The 23,019-nt window shown below is 34.8% G+C and overlaps 1 pseudogene; it reads left to right on the top strand.

The window, feature by feature from the left end:
- The first annotated feature begins 22,646 nt into the window (after positions 1–22,646).
- Positions 22,647–22,765, top strand: LOC120581116 (uncharacterized; annotated as a pseudogene).
- The last annotated feature ends 254 nt before the right edge of the window (positions 22,766–23,019 follow it).

The raw sequence follows: 23,019 nt of genomic DNA, 5'->3' as shown, positions 1-23,019 counted from the left end.
ACATTTATTAAGGTAAATTCCTTTTCATTATTCTTGCTTTTTCTTTTATTAGCCATTTCAGAAATTATTTTTTTATCAATTTAAGATACTTTTGTCAATTTCCCCAAATTTTTAAACCCTAATCTCTATAAATATTTTAGTCAGATTTTAAATATATTAATATTGATGAAATGGACATTTATATTCTAATAATCCTTTCCATCTGAGAACATGGAATGTTATTTCCATTTTTTCTGATTTTTAAATATTTTCTTCAATCAGATTTACCCTTTTCTGCACCTTTCTTGTTAAATTTATTTCTAAAGTATTATATATTTTTTGTTATGGTTGTTATGAAAATATTTTCTCAGTGATTATTGCTAACAGAAAAAACTCACAATATTTTAAACAGTGCTGAGGCACAACAAACATGAATTTAAATAGAAACATGGTGCTAATATGTGGAGAATGGATTTTTGGGGAACACAAATGAGGAGAGAGAGGTCAGTTAGGAGAGGGTCGTTGCAGTTCAAATGGAAGGGAATAAATGTCTGAATCTGGATGAAGCTGACAAGATGGAGATGATGGATTTGATATGAAATTGGTAGAAACTGAGTGTTGACTTTATATGGACACATGGGCAAGTGTTCAGATCTGCTTTTAGGTTTCTGGTTGTTTCCTGCAATGACGGAGAAAAGAGAATGAGGAGGAGATAATCTGTACTCCCATATTCACTGTAGCACTGCTAACAATAGCCAGGATATGGAAATAAACCAAGTGTCCATCGACAGAAGAATGAATGAAGAAAATGTGGTATATAAATACAATATAATATTACTCAGCCATAAAAAAAAGGAAATCCTTCCATTGACAACAAAGATGAACCTAGAGGACATTATGCTAAGTAAATAAGCCAGTCACAAATGACAATTACTGCATGATTCCACTTATGTGAGGTACTGTACTTCGTACAGTCTAAATCATAGGAGCAGAGAATACAGTAGTGGTTGCCAGATGCCGGGGGTTGTGGAGTTGTTATTCCAAGGATATAAAGTTTCAGTTATGCCTGATAACTATCTCTCAGCCATCTGCTGTACAATATAGTGCCTATAGTTAATAATATGGTATTGTGCACTTCAAAATTTGTTGAGAGGGTAGATCTCATATTAAGTATGCTTAATACATATACACAAACACAGAAACACACACAGAGACACAAAAATTCTATGGAAGGTGTTGGATATGTCTATTACCTTGATTGAGGTAATGGTATCAAGAGTGTTTATGGCTCCAAATGCATTAAATTATACACATTAAATATGTACACTTCTTTGTCTATCAATTATATCTCGAATAAAGCTGTTCGAATCAATAGCTTTCATTGATAATGAATAAAAGGAAAATAAGCAGGTTAAAAAATAAATCCACAGCAAATCTTAGTCCCTGATTAAGTCTCTAACTATATTATGAAGCAATCCTAAGCAAAGGTTTGGCAATCCTATAACCAATTATTAGATAATCAGTGCAATTATAGCTTGCCACGTTTTAGTCAAACAAATTTACAGTGAATGTTAATAGCTTTTAAAATAATTAGAAGACATAATCTTTTGTTATTAAAAATACTTACTTCATATCTGTGATAGATATACCATTGTTTTTAAGGCTTTTCCACAATGTATGTGGTTAGTGTGACCAAGTGGCCATGTTCTACATGCAATAGGTTCTATTAAAGTAAAATATTCAAAATTTCAATTATAGATTTTGAGGAAATAGGAGCAACTATTTACTGCTTTGGCAGTTGTGGTCATTCTAAATAGATTCAGAAACTGCAAAACAATAACTCATCTTTCTCATTAAAGGCTATTTTCAGAGCTATATCAGAGATAAAATAAATGACTATATCACTCTGAAAGCTGGACTGTTGAATATTTCAACTTGGATGACAGCAGTAATCATTTCCCTAATCTACTCAGGTTGCTTTGGGTGCCAGAAATTATTTCCTCTTTTATAAGAAATAATAAACTCAGTAATCTGTTATCAATTTCTAACTCGAAAAAATGAAAAGCAAATATTAAGGGAAAGGTTAAACCCTTTCTAAGGAAGTTATTCATACCCTTATTTGGTCTTCAAAGAAAACGCTGATACTTCATTCCCAATTTAAAAATCATAATATTTTCCGTTGAACATTTAGGGTAATACTATTTTAAGATATTGAGTATATCTTTGAAATGTGTTAGTTGAGTAGGCCACTTAAAATCATACGAACTCTCTTTACTAGTATTGTCAGTGTAATAAAGATTTTTAAATTTATTAATTCAAGAACTCAAATCTTTTCCCTGCTAAGAGCAAGGGAACTTATGTGGAAAATCAGTCTTTGACTTGTAATCCCCTCCCTCATGTGGCATAATGAAAAGCTAAACTCACCATATCTGTGATTTCAACATATTCAATGTGTTTATTATTTCAGAAAAATGTGCTGTATAATACTGTAGCCAATAGACATATGTAGACATTAAAATTTAAATGAATTAAAAATAAATAAAATTTTTAGGATTTATTCTCAGTTCTAATACCATATTTTAATCGGTCAATAACCAGATATGTCTAAGGGATACCATGTTGGACAGAGAAAATAGAAAAAAAAATATAATTGCAGAAAGTTCTGGTCAATATTACTTTAGAACAATGAATTAAGGAATATTATGGACTACTATCTATTCTCTTTGAATGAATAATGATTTTCATTAATGGCGTCTTTGCCTATGTCACATTTTCCTTGCTGCACAATGCCAGTGCTCTTTCACCATGTTCCAAAGGTACCTCTCCCAGTCCACACCAGATAATCATTAACCACTCCAAAACAAACCAACTACTCTCTTCTGCATCTCCATGAAAAACAGAACAAAACACATGTTCCTCCTACATGCCCTATATCTGTGTCAAAATCTGCTATGCCACACATTAGTAATTCTATGTAATTGTAATAAATATTTCCACACACACACACACTCCACACATATACCTCAACATACACAATTTAATCTTTTTTTCTTATATGCTTATGATGTCATTGGTATTCAATAGTATCCTTTTATAGATACATTTAAACAGCAACTTATTATTCTGGCATAATAATTGTCATTAATTTGCAATGGGTTTTACGACCTTCTCAACAGTAGTGTAAGGGTCATTTATATTTGCTTTTACTTTAAAGAATGTAATTTTGGATAATGCCTCTGTAATTTGTGCTCTTTATTTAGTGGCAAAGACATCAACTTTATACAAAAAAACCCTTTTATTACATTTATGGAAAATATTGTAATTATTTAAAAATTAAGAGAAAGTTCAATGACTTTATGTCGGCATTTTTTAAATTTTATTAACAGCTAACTCACTGTGGACTAAGAAAATTATTTAATGGCCCAACAGAATCCAGTTTTTAAACAACTGTATATTTTGTATTTCTATTTTTATTTCGCTGATTTTGTAGAATCATTATACGTAAAGATTCAATTTCCTAAAATATACACATTCTCATTCTATACTACCGCTGGAGTCCCATCTATTATGTTTACTAACAAGGCTATTCAGAAGGGCCAGCATTATCTGTTCCTGTCTCTATCAAGGTTTTATGCTTTAATAAACAATTTCAGAGCTATTGATCCATTTTAGTCAAGAGAAGATATAACAAATCAATATGGTCAAGAATGTAAATTTGATATTTGTAAAATATAAGCAGTATATATACTACCTATATAAACTGAATATTATGAATATATATGATGTGAAATTATGTTAGCTGTGATAAATTACACCTTCTTGAAATGTGCACAGCTTTTAAGGTGAAAAACATTAAGAAAAACATGTTTTTTGCAGATTACAATTAATTTCACATTTCCAATTTTTTAAACATGTATTAAAATTATTTTTCCATAACCTCCCTACTTCATGTGGCTCACTTGTTATATCACAGGACTTTGAGAATATTATTCCCAATAATTAACTCTATCGAGCAGTTGCCAGTGTCTCTAATCTATATGTACTTTCCAGGAGGTACTTAATTTTTTTTAGTTTTTACTCCTCAGGGAGTTGTACCTAAGGCATCAAGTGAAGGGACTCTGATGCAGACGTTGCCTGCATCTGGTGGTGGCTGGGATGTAGAATAAAGTCTGCAACATTCATTTCTAGGATTGAGGTGGTAGGTGTCTCAGAAGTGAGATAAAGGTTACTAAAGGTTTAATGAAATCCACTCAGAGATGGAGGCAGAGTTATAGGAAAAGAAGTGCATCCATGAATGAGTGAGGGCACATAATAGACAACATGCAGGCATGATGTACCAGGGGAACAGAGAGCTAATCCCTAGAGAGTATTTACTCTCCCCAAAATGGAATGAACTTTTCAAGGTCACACAAAGCTCCAGGCATAAACTCTATTATGTGCTGATCCCCACTCCCACTCTCACTTACCTATCACCAACAGAGGTAAATAAATGCAGATCAGTGATTTGTTATTTGCTCATCTTAATTAAGGAGGATATAATCATAATGTATTCATGCAACTAACATATACAGTAATCCTGTTTTCTTAGCATTGTCACAGAGGGTTATGTTTTATATAAAGAGACTTTACCTGTAAAGTACAAAATCCCTTTAAAAATTTAAACATGTCATTTAAAAAATCTCTCTAAAATTTATTCTACACTTCTTGACTTTCTAAAACAATGTACTAAATATAGTTTTTCTCACTAATGATACTACATGAGGGACATCAGTGATTTTGCTGTGCTCTTTAAATTGATGTCTTTAGAGACTCTTGAGGCATGTGAGACTTCTTTCCTCTCCACTAAATGGCCTCAAGCAGTTCTGTTTCTGCTTTTAAGTTTTATTCTGGCTCCCTGCACCCCACTCCGCCCGCCCCTGTGGACAGGCTCTCTTCTGTTATTACTTCTTACCAGAGTGCCTGCTTGCAGTGGTCTGCCTACCCTTCTTCCTTACTCTTTCCTTCCCTTCCAACATTTCGTCTAAATTAATGTTACTTATTTGTTTGAGGCTGACACACAGGTATTCATATATATAGAACTGAGTATGTTATAAGACTTCATTGGTCTCTGAATGATGGTCGATGGCTTTTCTGGGGAGAAAAGAAGCAGGTTTAGGGAGCTGGTTCTGTGACAACTGTCTCCTGACACTTTTCTCTCCTTTCTTTGTGTTCTAAGCTGTGTTCTAGAGAAGACTGAGGACACCCAACACTTGACTTCTGGTTAGTGGTATAGTTTTGTAGTTTATGAAAAACAATTTTTAAAATTTCTATATCTCTTTATAAAATTTTAAGTATAAAATGAGGAATCAAGACTAAGAGAAAAAGTATATAAGCATAGACTCTGAACTCCATGATTTCTGCGCTATCAGTTTTCCTAGTATTTGTTTCAGTGCATGTTTCCTGTTACTGGTGTCAGATACACCAATAGGAATGCTAGGTGAAGACAATCCTATAGTATAAAACTCTCTTCCTCCTGTGTTTTAGCCCACAACATATAATATTTGTTAAATTTGAGGAATCACTGCAGCAAGTTGTAAATGATGTATGGAATGACAAGTCTTTCTTACTGCATGAAAAGAGAAATAGGGCACTAAGCAATGACTGCTGTGATGTACTGTTTCTTGTAATACTTAGTTTATACAAAGCTTTGGCAACCCAGCTGGCTCTGAACCTTCTACACAGTGAGACAAAACTCAGACCAAAATTCATTTAATGTGCTCATTTCTTTTTTCTTTCTTTTCAATACATTTCCAGTTGAGCAATCAGTTTCATGCCCCAGGGTGCACTGCACGCCTATAGCACTAGCTATGCAAAGTGCTGGGAGCAGGATTGGATTGAGAGGTAGAAACAGGAATTGCAGCACTCTCCCCAAATCCTTGCCTTCAGCTAGGGAAATTTACCTGCCAGGAAACTATATGTGTGTCCTGGAGATAGAGGGAGGGCATGCATACCATGTGCATGTTCTTAAGTGGAAAGAAAAAGTAGTTGGCTTCCATCACTAAGCCAGCCCTGTCCCAGTCTTCTGCTGGGCGGAAAAGAAATGGCTCATATCCTCAATGAATGGGCTGTTCACCAAGACACCATCCTTCTGGGACATGCTTGGCATACAGAAATATTTGAGAACAGACATATATCCAGAGGGAGGCTCTCTTGAAAGTGAGTAAATAGAAGTTAGTTTTTTTTTTTTTTTTAAGTGTATTGATGTCAAACTATCAACTACAGAGGACATTGTTTGAAATACTCACACATCTGTCTGCATTATAATTCCTTTGTAGGAAACCCCGGGTATGAAATTTCCTGAGATAGAGTTGGTGAAGAATGTCTTTTGCCTTTACCGGCACTGTGAAGCCAAATGACCTTTTCTTGTAAAGAGGATCAAACACAGAAACGCCATCGACTCACATATGATCTTGCATCATCTCAGGTCAGTATCTCATAGCTCGAGTAGCTGGACTTGGAGATAAATGTTGTTTTGTTGTTTTCCTGAAGCATTTGCTTACTAGCGATTCATAAACATTTTCAGAGAGAGTAATGGTTTAGGGATAGCTGAAGGAAGACTCAAGTTTGAATTTCATGGCTCAGGCAAATGGAGTTAGGGTGTGTGTATGTGGGTATGTATCTCTGATCTGGGCTACAACCCAGGAGACCTAGTCCAGCCTCTAAACACAACTGAATCCATTTTTAGCTCTTCATTTCAGGATGTGAGAATTAAAGACATATTTCTATGTTAATTAATTTTAATTAAGGTTATTGCAATGACTACTTCACTCTCATAATAGTTTTGGATTTACACACAAATACCTTAAAGTTTATGTATTTGCCAGGGTCTTGTCCCTGCCACCCATCTAAGCTGCTAGTAGATAATGGTGCTACTGGGGTTATGGCATAAGGTCTCTATTGTAGTTAACAATAAAAATTAGATGAATAATTTTCCTCTACATAGTTATATCTCTCATTACAAATGAAATATCTATATTTAAACATCTTAACATAATAATCATAACATTTAAACATATAATGGAAAATTTAAAAATAATTTTAAAAAGTAAAAATACAAAAGGCTTTTTAAATTAAATTTATATCATAGCCATACTTTTGTGTCATAATTTTTGTTTTTTTTTCTCCATTACATTAAATCCTCCAACATATATATAACTCCTGCTCTTCCATGCTCATTGTGAGTGCCCTTTTAATGATCATATGATCGAAGAATATTTTTCCTACCTCATTGCCTCTCATTATTTAACTTTATGTTCAACTTTGGTAATTTTTCTCCTTTGCTTTTAAGTTCAACTTTGGTTATCTTTTATTCACCTTTGCTTTAAATGGTCATCTATTAAGCATCTCTAAGTGAAAACTAAATACTTAGGCCATCTACTAAATTGTTTTTTCCTCTGCTTTAAAAATGTTTAGTCGATACAACAGAAATATTAACCCACATTTTGAAAAACAATTTTTTTTATAGGCCCACAGCCCTAATTACAACTTTTGTCACCTGGATCCTGACTCTTCATAAGTTCTCTGTCTTGAACTGTGATGATGACGGTTATAACTGATGATAGCAAATATATATCTAGGTCTTACCATGTACCATACATATACTATTCTAAGTGATACATATAATTTAATCCTCACTGAAACACTTTGAAAGTAGACAGATTATCATCCTCATTTTATAGATGAAGAAGCTGAAGTTCAAAGAGACTTAGAAAACTGACCAAGGCCATGACAATATTAAAGTCTGAAAAAGCTTCAAATTTCTTGCCTTAGTCACTCCTCATTAACCTAGCTATGAAGTTCTTCTGAAGTTCCCTCAAAGAATTTATCCATACAAATCATTAGAAAACAATATAGACATTTCTGACAATTTCGATAGGGAGATAAAGAAAGACTTTGTGCACTAATGGCAAACAATCTAAAAATACAATTGTATATTTATGTCCTCTGAAACCCCTCTTGCCAATACCATTCCCTACAGGGCATTTCTCTGTGGTGGCCCCATCCCTATGCAGCTCTACTCTCTGGCAACGGCCTGAAGCTCCTGAGTTCTCCTGCAAGCTTCTGGTTCTCCTTCTTTAATTGTATGGAACATTTAGGTCTTCTCAGCCCTTACTTCCCCATTAGTCTACAAAATCATCCAGGTGTTGTTCAGCTACAACCAGCTTTCTCCAGAATAAATTCTACATCCTCAGAAATTAATAATAGTATGTAGTTACATAGTCTTTATAACTACCTTTTTAATGGCTTATTAAGTTATCTCTTTTTCAATATACAAATTTAATGCAATCCCCATCAAAATCCCAATAACATATTTCAATAAAATAGAACCCAAAAAAATCATCAAATTTGTATGGAACCACAAGAGACACAGAATAGCTAAAGCAATCCTGAGGGAGTGAGGGGGAAACAAACCCAGCGATATCACATTCCCTGACTTCAAAGCATATTACAAAGCTACAATAATCAAAACAGTAGGGTATTAGCAGAAAAACAGACACAGAGACCAATGGAACAGAATTGAGAGCCCGGAAATAAAGCCATATGTATACGAGCAACTAAGTTTTGACAAAGGGGACAAAAACACACAATGGAGAAAGCCTCTTCAATAAATGATGTTGGGAGAACTGGAAAGCCACATGCAAAAGAATGAAACTAGACTGCTCTTTTATACCATGTACAAAAATTAACTCAAGTGGATTAAGACTTAAATATAAGGCCTGAGACAATAAAACATGTAGGAGAAAACATAGGCACTAAACTTACAGACCTTGATCTTAGAGAGGCCTTTATGAACTTGAGCCCAAAGACAAGGGAAGTAAAAGCAAAAATAAATAACTGGGACTACATCAAACTTTAAAAAGCTTCTGCATAGCCAAAGAATCCATCAACAAAACAAAAAGGCAAACAGCCAAATGGGAGAAGATATCTGCAAACACTACATCTGATAAGGGGCTAATATTAAAAATACATAAATAACTCGTATAGCTCAATAACCAAACAAACAATCCTATTGAAAAATGGGCAGAGGACCTGAACGAAAACTTTTCCCAGGAAGACATCCAAATGGCCAACAGATATATGAAAAGATGCTCAACTTCACTAGCTATTACGAAAAGGCAAATCAAAACCACATGGAGATACTACCTCACACTTGTTAGAATGGCTATTATCAATAAGACCGGAAATAACAAGTGTTGTAGGGGATGTAGAGAAAAAGGAGCCCTCATACGCTGCTGATGGGAATGTAAACTGGTTCAGCCACTATAGAAAACAACATTAAGTTTCCTCAAAAAATTAAAAATAGAGCTACCATATGACCCAGCAATCCCTCTTCTGGGTCTACCCGAAAAATTTAAAAACATTTATTTATAAAGATATGTACCCCTGTGTTCACTGCAGCATTATTCATGGTAGCCAAGACATGGGAACAACCTAAGTGTCCTTTGATGGATGAATGGATAAAGAAGATGTGGTACATATATCCTATGGAATACAACTCAGTCCTAAGAAAGGATGAAATGCTGCCATTTGTGACAACACGAAAGTATCTTGAGAGTATCATACTAAACAAAATAAGTCAGATGGAAAAAGACAAAAATCATATGATTTTACTCATATGTGGGATATAAAACAGAAACCAACATATGAACAAGACAAACAAACAAACTCATAGACTTTCACAAGGTTACCAGAGGGGAAGGGAGTGGGGGCAGAATAAAGTGGGTAAAAGGAATCAAATACATGGTGATGGAGAGAGACTAGACTGAGGTGATGAGCACAAGATGCATACACAGATGATGTATTATCGAATTATACACCTGAAACTTATATAATATTATTAATCAATGTCAGCCCAATAAACTTATTTCCTACTGATGTTCCATAATTAATAAACTATTCCTTTATTTTTGACTATTTTGATGGTTTTGAGTGGGTTTTTGTTGTTTTATCCGTTTCTGTTTTAACACTATAATAAACATTTTTATTCATTTGGGCTTTGCTTCTGTTGAATTATTTCTTTAGGATGAATTCCCAGAAGAGAGATTACTGGGTCAAAGGATATGAATATCTTTATGTTGCATTATTTTCCAAATAGGTTGTTTCAATTAACAGAGCTCTCAGTTGTTTGTAAGTTAAAAGCCATGCTAAGAAGTTGCTGACATTATTTCTATTTTACTTTTATGAAAAAGGATGAAAATATTTTCCTCATTTATTTGTTTTCTATCTGTATTTTCTCTAGTGTGAATGCTTTGTCCACACACTTGGATCATTGCCTTATAGTAAATATTTCTTCTTTGTTATTCATTTTGTTTTTAGATTGAATATAATTTGCCCACAAAGACCACTAACATTTTGTGTGCTGTACTTGATGAAAATATTTTAATTTTATTATTTTTCATTTTAGTAAAGTTTTTCACTCCAAGTTTATTTTAAATATAATTTGAATCAGTTTTTTCCTATGTTATTTTTTTCTTTTTGCTTCAAAGCTGAGAAATCCATTTCTTCCAGGTCAGATAACTATTTTATTTTATCCTTTAAAACAATAGTTTTATGTTTATCTCTTTCATAAACTTGAAATATACTTTGGAGTCTGGTATTGCTATTCAGTGTTGAAGTAGGTTTTTGTTTTTCCAAATTCTCAAAAAGACTGTTTAGTCAAGGGCAAATTTTTATTTTCATGATAGGAATTACTTAAAGGGTTTGGTGACAGAAGGAGTATGAACACTCTGGTTTCTGGGAGGGATAGAGCTAAGAAGAGAGGAGTGATGAAAGGAAGACCACAAAAGGGGTTGCTAAAGTATGGAGGATAAAGCTTCCACTTTCTAGTTCAGCCTTTAGCGGTCCCTGTGCTGGAATTTTCAATTATGCATGAGAGTTTGAGTTATTACCTATGAAGTGAGAACTAGATTGATGGGTTAAACTGCTTCAAGGTAGTTTAGAAAAAGTATCCTAAGGACCTATCTTTTGGTCTGAAGAGTTTCAGACCAAAATTTGTAAGGAAGGGAAATTTTATTTAAACTAGGCAATTGAGCATAATTATAAGTTTAGGAAGAAAAGAGAATTTGAGTTTTTTTCTTTTATCAACCAAGGACAAAAAAATCTTTTTAAAACCTTTGTTAAAATAAAAATAAAATACATCTTTGTTAGAAATAAAAGATCCTCATGGTGAGTTTTCTGCCACCTTTCCTTAATGATATTTTTGAAAACAAGACTAGTCAAGTTTCCCTCCAACATCTGGGAGCTCACAGAGGCAATGAGGGCCTAAGTCCCATGAGGGCCAGCATTATTTTCTAGACCCAAGAGTAAGTCAGCCCCTTATTCCATGTGCAGAACGAATAGTAAAAGGGTCACATTGACTAGAAGAAGGTGATAGTTATAGGGCAACTGGCTCTGGATTTTCCTCTTTTCTAAGCCCCCTTTTTTTTCTGATGTTAGCTTCATAAGACTGTCCTGCTTGGTTTTACCAGAATTTCTCTGCAAAGTGAAAAATACAGGTAAATAACTGAAGAAAGATAAGCTCTGTCTGAAAATTCAGATATTTTATATAGCTGTAATCCTTTAATTTCCTTTATATCCACAAGTTCACAGAATATGAATACTGAGCTAAAACACAAATAGATTTCTTGAATGGTTTGACTCCTCGGTAAACAAGGGTTCTCCTGTTATGAAAGCATTCTCTTTCAAAAGAATTAGGTCTACATTCAGAAAACCAAATTGACAAGTACAGCTTCCTAGTAAGTGGAGTCTATCTGTCTCTCCAGCTAGGGCATGGGAAGGAGAAATAAAGAGAGAGGGAGAGGACATCAGGAGTCTGCTTCTCCAGTAGTCTCTGTACTGTCACTGACTACTCTGAAGTCTGAGGAAAAATTGTCCTTCCCCTCTACCAAAGCTAACCTCTTCATCTCCTTTGATCCCATCTCCACCTGACTTTTCTTTATTGATCATTCCGTTTTGCTTATATCATTTCGTACTTCTCTTTGATTTAAACACAAATCTGGAGTAGGGGTGGGGAATTATAATAAATAGAGAGAACTAAGATTTATTGAGTTTATGTTTTGGACTAGGCAATTTATGTATGTTTTCTTACTTCGACTTCCTTCAAAATTATGAAACTTTGCATCAGTGCTATGAAATACTATTTCTAATACATTTTACAGATCAAAAACCAAAAACTCCAGGAGTTTAAGCAACGTGGACAAGGTTATACTGTTAATATGCTGCACTGTTGGTATTTAAAGTTAGATCTGTTTCAGTCCAGAGCCTGTGCTCTGTACCACTTAGTCTTGCCAAACTGCAAATTTTTTCTTCTTAAAAAAACAAACCCCAAACTTTTTCACCCTACTACCCCTTCCAGCTTCCATTTGCTTAGTCCAAATGTCTTCAGACAACTTCTTATTGCCACACCGGCCAGCACAGGTCCCTGCTTCCTTGCCACCCCTCTGGCTTTCAGTCCATAATTCTGTTAGAGCCACCACTGTGCAACCTGTCTCCTTTTCTGGGTTCCAGCAAAGCATTTAAGATAATGGGTTTAGGTGTTAGACTGAATTCATATTCAGTCTTGGACTGACTAGCTGGGTGAGCTCAGGGAGGTTACTTAGCCTCTTTTTTACTCCATCTGTTGTTAAAAAAAAAAAAAAAAAACAAGTAAAAATATTTTCCTCATATTTATGTCATCGGAAGAGTTCAATCAGCTATTCTTTTAGGATGATAGAAATAAAGAGTGGCAATTGTGTGATATTTTTATATCTATTGCACCTAACATGGTTTCTAATTCATGATAAGAATTCGATGAAATTTCACTGAATAAACAAATAAAGTTAAGAAGAGACTATACCCATTGTTTTAACTTATTTTTCTTTAGACCCTTGTAATCTGAAAATCCATTACCACCAATCCATTAAAATTGTTATCAAAATCATTAGAAGTACCTTAACTGCTAAATACAACAGTTCTCTCTCCTCAATTTCTTTAATATTAGACAGTGGTACTGATGACCTACTTCTTAAAACTCTTCCGGCCCCTTACTAGTGGCATGACACCCAAGTGGATCTATATATTCTTTATGGCCAAGTCTGTTGATTTAACCTATATATCTTTCATACCAAATCTGTTGATTTTATCTCCTACAAAATTTCTGCAGTCTACTTTACTCATATGCACTGCTGTGCATCTAATCCTAGTTTTTATAATCTCATACCTAGACTACAGGAATGACTCCTAAATTAATCACCTTGAACCCTCTATTTCCCCAGTCTCATGCTTTTATTACACTTCGGCTAGAGTTTTCTTTTCAAAATACAAATGTGATTATATCACACATGCATTTTTTTTCCTTAATCTTACCTCTTCTGAATTTCTACTTTTGTCAGTGTAATTACTATTCTGAGCCAGTTTCAAAGTTTTGGTATCTCTAGACTCCTCTTCATGACGTCCAATATCCAGTCAATAGTTCCTATTAATACCTCCATAATATCTGTTATTCTTTTTATTCTTTTCTTTTTTCTCTGACATGCTGAATGGTGCTATGTGCAGGGGTTAAGTATCAGAAAATCAATGATTCAAAAGATAAAAAGGTTAGAATCAGTAATATACAAAAAAAAGGACTGAGTGGGACAAAACAAGAAACCCAAATACCATCTAAAAGCAAGGAGAAGAACCTTTTAACGTAGGCATCCCTTTATTTCACCTAGGAGATTCTACATGCTTTCTGGTAAGGCAGATACCCGTCCCCATGTGTGACTTCAAGAGGAGAGGCAGACAGACACAAGACCATGTGCAACAATATTGTTGCATAAAGAAGCAGGAAATAGCAGAGCTTTCAAAGGGCAGCTCCTTCCAGGAGTTAGTTTCAAAGACTCCCCACCCAGGATTATGTGTTTGATGGTAATCACAAAAACAGGCTGCTACCTGTTCTGCAGCTCTATTTCAGTAAACTCATTCTTTCTAATTTCCAAGCTGTGGAATTATCCATCTAAATTTTCTTCACATAAATGCTGCTTGATGAATAAAAGTACAGTGCAGATTATGTCCCTTAATGGTACTACTAATCTTCTGTAATAATGGTGGGTGATGATTACTGTTTATGTTATTCAAAGTAAAAATGGATTTGTACGTGTGTGTGTGATTTTGATTTGGAAGGGGAAAAAAAAGAAACGGGACAGCTGAGTCAGAATGCTAGATTGAAGAAATGGATCAGCACTGATTATTTCTGATTATTTCAATCCTCTGCATGAGGTAAATGCATTAGAAAACCATGTGATTTTCATATTTTAATATTTGATTTCCGAACCGCTGCAAGTAATAAGTGAAAAAGTGCAGCAGATGTTATTTTATGTTCTGTTTTTGAAGTAAAGACAATTCCAAAGAGTACAGGGATTACTGGTATAAAAGCAAAGTGTTAAGTTCTAGTTTCTCCTTCAGGTCTCTACCACCCAGGTAGCAGAAACAGAAGTATCATCTTCAGACATTTCCACCCATTATCTCTGTTTCCAAAACTTAACTGTGCCCACTCAATTCCCTGCCCATTTCTGTTTCTTTTAACTTGGCTGCTAATTATAAAATCATGTGGGTAGCTGAGGTATGAACAATGGATTAATGGTTTGTAGACCAAGAACTATTGCTGTTCATTTCTTTTTACATCTCAGCAATACCTGGGAAGCAAGGATTTCTTACCTGACGATTCTGCTCTGGAGTCCATACGTACTAAATACTCTTCTCTAGCACAACTACCCAGGTGTGGTTCATTCCAGCAGCCATTTTAAAGTGGCATTTGCTTTCTCATTTGTTAAAAAAAAAGGAGGGGGGGGTTGTTTATGCAGAATAGATGCAATATTTTTTTTTACATTTTTATTTTCATATGTTCATTCATTTGGTATATCAGTTAGTTGAGCTCATCTAAAATCTTTATTCATCTTTCCTTGATTACTGACTTTTTTTTTTTTTTAATATGTAGTCTTCTTGGTCACTGCTATACCTACCAAAACTGATTTTTCTTTCTGTAGTCTATAACTATTGGTTTTACATTACTACTATTTCTCTTTAAGCCATTTGAAAATAGCATCTCATCTAGGAGATTCTATACGCTTCCTATTAAGGCAGATTTCAGTCCCAAGAGTACATGAATTTAAGTCCAAATACTTGACAAAATAGAAAATAAAGGAAGAAGAAGAAAAGCAGCAACTTTCAGGAGTTAGTCTCAGAGACCCCCTATGTAGGACTGTGTGTGTTGGTGGTAATCATACACACAGGCTTGGCTGGACTCTATTTCCTGACACACCTTGATCAAGCAGCTGTCCTATTCTGGGCGTGCAGCTTGCCGTCTATAGCCTTCTGTAACCATACGTCTCTAACTATGTTTCTGGATATACCTATTTTTTTTTTTTAATACAACAGGTTCTTCAGTTGCTAGTATTTGGTCACTCACTGACCTTTCCTCACATGTTGCAGAACTGAACCCCATGAATTTATGTTATCACTTCCATTAAGGTTGGTGACTGAGCTATTTACCTGTGGTGTAGACTACCCCAAAGAGGTGGTCTTAAATAATTAAAATCCACCAGAATGAAGAGGGGACTTCAAAAACCCATCATACTCATAATTCTTTCTTTTCTCTATCCTCTATCTCATTCTTGACTGAATTCAGAGTAAAGGAGATACTGAAAATCCAGATACTTTTCTTGGATTATATCTTTGTGGGTCCCATTTCTAGATGTTTATGATGTGGGACTTCTTAGAAGTGCTGGGATACATGAGACCATAGTCTCCCTGAAACTATAAAGCTCTTTGGGTTCAGTTGTATGGAACAAAGACAGTGTATATTGGGGTTAGCCAGGAAGCTATACGTTATACAAATCCAGCTAGTTACCAGGTGTCAAAGTACCTTTGCAGTGCTATGGTTATAATGGTATTAAAACCAAAACCTCAGCTGGCATAAATCCCTTACAGGTCATCTAGACCAATGGATGCTATGTGCATGTTTGTGTTTGAGCATGCACATGTGAGTGTGTGTGTGAGAGAGACAGAGAGAGTGTGTGTGTGTGAGTGAGCGAGTAAAAGCAGGCAAGCATTAATGGGAACAGAAGGAACTGGAAGGGCAAAATAAGCATACTTGTAAAATTAGAGATATGAATGGGATCGGGTCACCACTTTACCAGTGGTGCATGTCTGTAGAAATATATTTTCCTAAGGTTCTCAATTTTCCTTGATTCACATGACTTACATAAATCTTAAAATGGATAATGATGGATCATAATGAGAGATAGAAAGAGAGTCACACAGGGAAGCAGCTAGAGACGAGAAGTGATGGAAGGGCACCAATCCTCACAGTGCTGAGGCATTTTAATCACCTCAGACACAGCCTCAAGTGCTAGCATCTTCAGAGACTAATAACTGTGATCCTTAGCAAAAGAAAATTGGGCTGGTGACATCTTGAATAGGGAAAAAATGACACTTCTTGTTTTTAGGTACAAATGAGACACTTATGCAGCCCAGAGCAAGACAGCCCTGTAGGAATTTCCTCAGGGGCTATGTAATAGATCAATTTACTTTGTCACTGACTAGGTCCTAAAACTAGTCTTCTTTTGCCACATAAAGAGCTTATGAGGGAAGCAGCGCCTGAATATACCACTTGGGGAAAGTTGAAATTGAAGTTTTCTGGCTAAAAATCATTTAATAATATTTTCACATAACCTTTTTAAATTTAAAGTGTTAAATGAAAAGAAACAGAAAGATACAACTGGTGATTCGGGGACACTATGTTATCTAAAACATTTACTTTTAACTTATGACCAAAGCCATTGATTCTACCATGTTTTGTTCTCCCGATGTAAAATGGAAAATCCAGTCAAAAGGCAAAAGCCTTCCACACTTTTCTCTATACTTTCTCTGTCCTTGATCTCCATGCTGGGTAACTACCTAGGTAGAAGATCTTTCATTCAGGCAATTGAGACAGGTAGATATGTGAATGTTGTAAATTTACATGCTTCTTCCAGGAAACATAATAGAAATACTAAAATCATACTTAATCTTAAATTAGTAACTTGAGACTCTTCTCCTTGCTTTGTAAATCACTCAGAATCTGGTGTGGTAACTTAAACAATCTCATGGATGAAATGAATGTTCACGTAATACTGTTCATTTGCCCCAGATGTGGTATGTGTGTGTGACATGAAATGGATGACTGAAAATAGAGAGTAACTGCATAGCTGGCCAAAACAGACAACTGAAAACTTTCGGATTGAAGGCACCAGGAATTCAGTGCCGAGGAGTTAATGAGGACATGCATGAAGTAATGGGCAGAGATATTTGGCCTGGTACTATTTCTCTGTTTCTGAAATCAAACAGCAGTCAACTTCAAAACAGGAATGCTTTCTGGGAGTGACTCTCCCAAGAGGAACATCTTTGGGCAGACATTCTTGGTGCATCCCACACCCACACTCATCACATCCATTTTACTGCTAGTATAGGTTTTGCTGCTAACAGATCACACCTGCAACTTTCTCTGGAAGCTCATCTTTAGGTGATTAGATCTGCTTCTCCCAGAGACAGCCTGTAACTAACGACTGAGTGGTATGAGTATGTGAGTAGATGGGAGGTGGTGGTAACCAAAGCTTCATCACCTTGTGGCCACAAGGCTGGCAGACTCTACAGTGCAAACACTTATCTTTTAAAAGTCCTTGAGGCATTAGGCTAAAGTCAGATGATTTCACATGAAATCTTATCTTTTACTTAGCTTCTCCTCTGCCCTATCCTATTTTCCTCACTTCCTTTGAGGCTTCCCCTAAGAGCACCCTCTAAATAAATCATTTACATAAGAATCATATCTCAGCCTCTGCTTCTAAGGTACGCATACCAAAGACAGGTAAATGATGTTCAAAATGTTCCTGAATGCCATTTCATGTTCTAAATATAAACTTTTTGTTTATCAATCATTGACAAGCATTTTAAGAATCTCATGGTGGTGCTGACCACCATCCGAAAGTTAAACTTGGGTATAACACTAATTTTCTTGGTAGAGCAGTTTTTGCAATTATTTAAATATTTTACTACTTTTCACCCATATAATTTTATGAGAATAGGAAATTGAAAAATTAGAATGCTCAAAATGAAGACAAGGAATGTAATCCCTAAACAACAACAAGAAAAATGATAAAATTGAAATAAAGACAAAAATCATCAGAGCCGTACTGAAATGGTGAGTCTTTAACTTTCATCAGACTAAATCCACATAAAGTGGCAGTGTGTGACTGGTTGTGAAGATAAGAGACAAAATAAAAGAATATGTACAAAGGCTGAAAATATAGTTTTGAGTATTTTGTATAAAGGAAGAAGGATTTTATAAAATCATTATACTAATCTAAGTTCTCTGAAGTCATAACCCTTCATTACAGTTAGTCTTTTTAAACTTAAAACAAAATTTTTGTGTTTGTTTCGGGAGTATATTATATATGAATGTAAATGACTGTATAGAAATAGACAAGTAAAATTTTATGAATAGAAAGGTAAGAAATCCACTGGAAAAGGGAGGGAAATAAAGAGCTTGGCAGGCCTGGATGTGCTACCCAGATCTCCCTTCAAGTTCCTGCTAGAGGGCATACTGGTTGGCAGCCTCTCCTGCTCTAGCTTAGCTCTACTGTAGCATTCACACTGAGGCCACACTCCCACTGGGCTGCTCACTGTCAGCGACAGAGCATAGCAGAGGCAATGGGATTGAGCCCTATGCAGTACTCCTTTAACAGATGACTCAATCTAGGACACCCCATTGGCCTGCTTGAGGCTTTCCCAGAAAAACATTGCCATCTAAAGCTTCTCCTACCTAATCCTTTTACCTTTTTTATCTCCTTTCACAGATGTCAGACCTGATCATTCTCTGAAGGTTCTCCTAGCCTTTTCATGCTCCTTCTTTCTTTATTCTTTACAGGTGTTTTTTCCAATAACTCTCATGTACATCTAATCTTTCTTGACAAATTCTGTGAAAACCCAAACTGACACAAAGAGGTATACTACAGTAGTAAAAATATGCATCATTCATTCACTGAGCTCTCTCAAAGAAATGCTTCCAAGGTAATAAAGCAAGGTGTAGATGGTTGGCTTTATAGTTTTCTGCCATCAACCTGTAAGGCTAACAATTTAAGAAAATAGGACCATCTGAGGAATCAGTGTTTTAATTGGATATCTGGTATACATCTTCATAATCTTCACAGTTTAAATTTTAGAACACAAAAGCCAACCTTCAAAAATGGCCAAAATCTAGAACATTGACAACATTAAATGAGGACAAAATGTGGAGCAACAAGAACTCTCATTCATTGCTGGTGGGAATGAAAAATGGTACAGCCACTTTGGAAAACATTGAGAGTTTCTCACAAAACTAAACATACTTTACCATACAATCCAGCAACCATGCTCTTTGGTATTTACCCAAAGGAGCTGAAAATTCACATTGACACAAAAGCCTGCACATGAATATTTATAGCAGTTTTATTTCTAATTGCCCAAACTTGGAAGCAACAAAAATGTCCTACGATAGGTAAATGGATAAACTGTGGTACATCCAGACAATGAAATATAATTCAGCACTAAAATAAATCAGATATCAAGCCATTAAAGTACAAGGAGGAAGCTTAAAATGTATTACTAAATAAAAAACAATATGAAAAGGCTATATACAATATGACTCCAACTATATGACATTCTAGAGAAAAACAAATTATGGAGACAGTAAAAATATCAGTGGTTGTCAAGGGTTAGAAGGGAGAGAGGGATGAATAGGAAAAGCACAGAGGATTTTCACATACAGTGAAAGCACTCTGTATGATACAATGATGGTGGATACATGTTGTCATTATAAATTTGTTCAAAATCATATAATGTACAATGCCAAGAGTGAATTGTAAACTGTGGACTTTGAATGATTATGATGTTTCAGTGTAGATCTTAAATTATAACAAATGTACTACTCTGATGAGGATGTTGATAATGGGGGAGGTTATGCATATGTGTTGGCAGGAATTCTCTATACCTTCCACTCAATGTTGTTGTGAATCCAAAACGTCTCTTAAAAATTAAGTACATTAAAAATGGGAAGAAAAAAAAAGGCTTCAGAGTACAAAAGAGCGATCGGGTGGTAAGAATTAACATTTGAATTCCTTATGCTTTGGCAGTCCAGTTTATCCCATTGGGCTTTAGTTTTTTTACCTAGAAAATCAGATATAATAGTCTTTATATTGAAAAGATGTTATAAAGATGAAATAAATGACTTACTGTATTTGGAAATGTCTATCAAAAAATCAATAGATGATAGTTTCCTCCCAGCTAAACACGTGATTATCTGACCTTATCCACAGAAAATCTGTAGGTCATTATATATATAATTAAAGAGGGCAAGAGGAAAAAGAAAATAAAGAAAGAAAAAAAAACAGTTGACCATACAGAAAAGATATTTTACTGTGTTACTATAACCAATGGTTTTCTCCTTTATCTCTCAATCCCAAAGGATCTAGCTGCAAATGTGAATATATTTATTGTGTTTTCTTTGTAATTTTCAGAGTTGGAAAGAGAATACTAAAAAGAAAAATATTCTTCTTTAAGTTAAAATATAAATGAAAAGGCAAAATTATATTTTACTAATCTTCTCACAGATTTGTCACATTTCTTTGAGCACCTATATAAGGATGCATATTTCAATTTGAAGCTGAAATATGTCTTGGGGCCTAGATAAAAAAAATATATATTTTTTTTTAGATCAATGGGCCTGGATAAAGAACTTACCTTAGGCTTGAAAATTAATATAAATAACATAGCTTAATGAATAAATTACCAAATAAATAAATGGAAAACTAAAAAAATATACTTAAGAGAAGGGTTGAGTCCTAGATTTTGTCATGAAAGGCAGTTAGCATTAGCAATTAATGCTAACTGTCAAAATTGGACAAAATTACTAGAATAGTTGCTTCCAATTGTCTAGGGTAATTTTTCTAAGTTTGCACATTACTGAGCAAAAACTCAGTTTTCTGGGTTGTAGATGTAACATTTATGTTCTTCCTTTCCTGTGTTATGTTAAAACTACAATTAATTTCTTCGGCTGTTCCTTCTCCCTTCCCTTCTATTAAAAACAATTATAATGACACTTAACCTTAATTGCTCTTAGCCAATTTCTGCAGATAATATATATTTATTTTTTTTCCTTTGGTTATATAGAGTATGCTGTAGAAAAGAATGTAGAATGATCCTTCAGATTTGGTCCTTTATTTTTGTCTCATTTCTATTTTTTATTAAAGTTTGTTAATACTTTAATTCTAATGGATACTCATACTGTCACATGATATCAGGGGCCTAAAACAATGGAAGTGCAATGTTAAAGACTTACTGATTTCTCTCCAAGAAAATACTAATAATTAGTAAATCATAAATAAAACTATGCACAACATTTAGCAAGGAGAAACAACATCTTAAAGTAGTCTAACATCTTTGGACTAAGGGAGAGAGGTCCTTGTTTAAATGGACAAAAGCAATACATGATGATATTTATTAAGTACTTTTAGGGATGTTAACTCATTTTATTCTAATAGCCTTTTAAGGAATGTACCATTATTGCCTTATTATATAAGTGAGGAATCAGACTCTTGGAGGTATAACATAAACTGTCCAAAGTTACACAGTTGTTTATTATCAGAGTTGACATTTGCATTCAGACAGTTCAATTCTAGTGCTTTTTAAAATAATAATAATAATAATAATAATAATAATAATAATAATCTGCAAAAGCAAAGGCAGGGGGTGCAAAAACACACACCCCATTAAACAGAAGGCCAAGGAGCAATCAGCACATTCACTAACCTAAGTTCTCATTTGTAATAGAGGAAAAAAAATCAATAGATATTGCTTTATTATCTAGTTTCTCACTTCCCCTAATGATTGTTAAGTTTCACAAAACAAGATATAATACCCAGTTTAACTTTATCTCTAGTACCTGGCAGAGCTTAGAACATAAGAAATACTCAATACATACATATCAATGAATGAATGAATGAACTGGATAAGAGAGAAATAACTAGTATAAAATTCTGAAGTTTTCTTTTGCCTCCCATTCTTGTACTTTTGTGTATAACACTCCCCCTGTTTTATTAGAAGTATAGGTCTCAAGAACAATTTCGATTGTAAGTATGAGTGTCAAAAGAAGCCAATGTTCATCTTATAACTTCCAAATGAGGCCCTTGAAGCCCAAAACTGAAATGAGAGCCTTGAAAGAAAAGCATCTTTTGAGGCTCAAAAAATGAAGCCCTAGCATATTTGATTTTCCTGTAACACAGAGGCTATAAAAGCCCTTTCAAAGTTCGGTCCTAGGGAAAGTCTCTCAAACTAGGATAAGAGAGAAAAAGAAGAAAGTATGAATACAAAAGAAAGTTAAGATATACAGATTGTAGAATGAAGAGTTTCAATACGCGTGTAATCAGAATACCAGCCTGATAATGGTGGAGGGAGGGGAAGGAAGAGAGAGAGAGGCGGGGCAGGGGAGGGATAGAGAGAGGAAGGAAAAGAGGGAGGGATAAAGAAAGGAAGAAAGAAAGGCAATATTCAAAAAGAGAATGGCTGAGATGTTTCTTGTATGGATCAGAAACACCAATACTGTCTATGGCCATGCCACCCTGAATGTGCCTGATCTCGTCTGATCTCAGAACCTAAGCAGGGTCGGGCCTGGTTAGTACTTGGATGAGAGACCACCTAGGAAGACTGGGTGCTGTAGGCATTAAAAGAAAAAGAAAAAGAAACAAAAAGAAACACCAATATCACATTCAAGAAGTCCAAAAATTCCCATGTATGATAAACTAAATTTAAAAAATTCCCACTTAGATACATAATAGAAAAAATGAAGAACATCAAACACAGATGGGAAAATCCTATAAGTAGCCAATGTGAAAATATAAGTTATCTCTAAAAGAAAACTATTGATAGCTGGTATCTCCACAGCATTATTGGAAGTCAGAAAAAGAAATGGAATGA

This window comes from Pteropus medius, unplaced genomic scaffold, assembly GCF_902729225.1.
Source record: "Pteropus medius unplaced genomic scaffold, Ma_sr-lr_union100, whole genome shotgun sequence".
Classification (NCBI taxonomy): Eukaryota; Metazoa; Chordata; class Mammalia; order Chiroptera; family Pteropodidae; genus Pteropus; species Pteropus medius.
The sequence above is the reverse complement of the archived record's forward strand: the minus strand, read 5'-3'. Positions and strand labels throughout refer to the sequence as shown.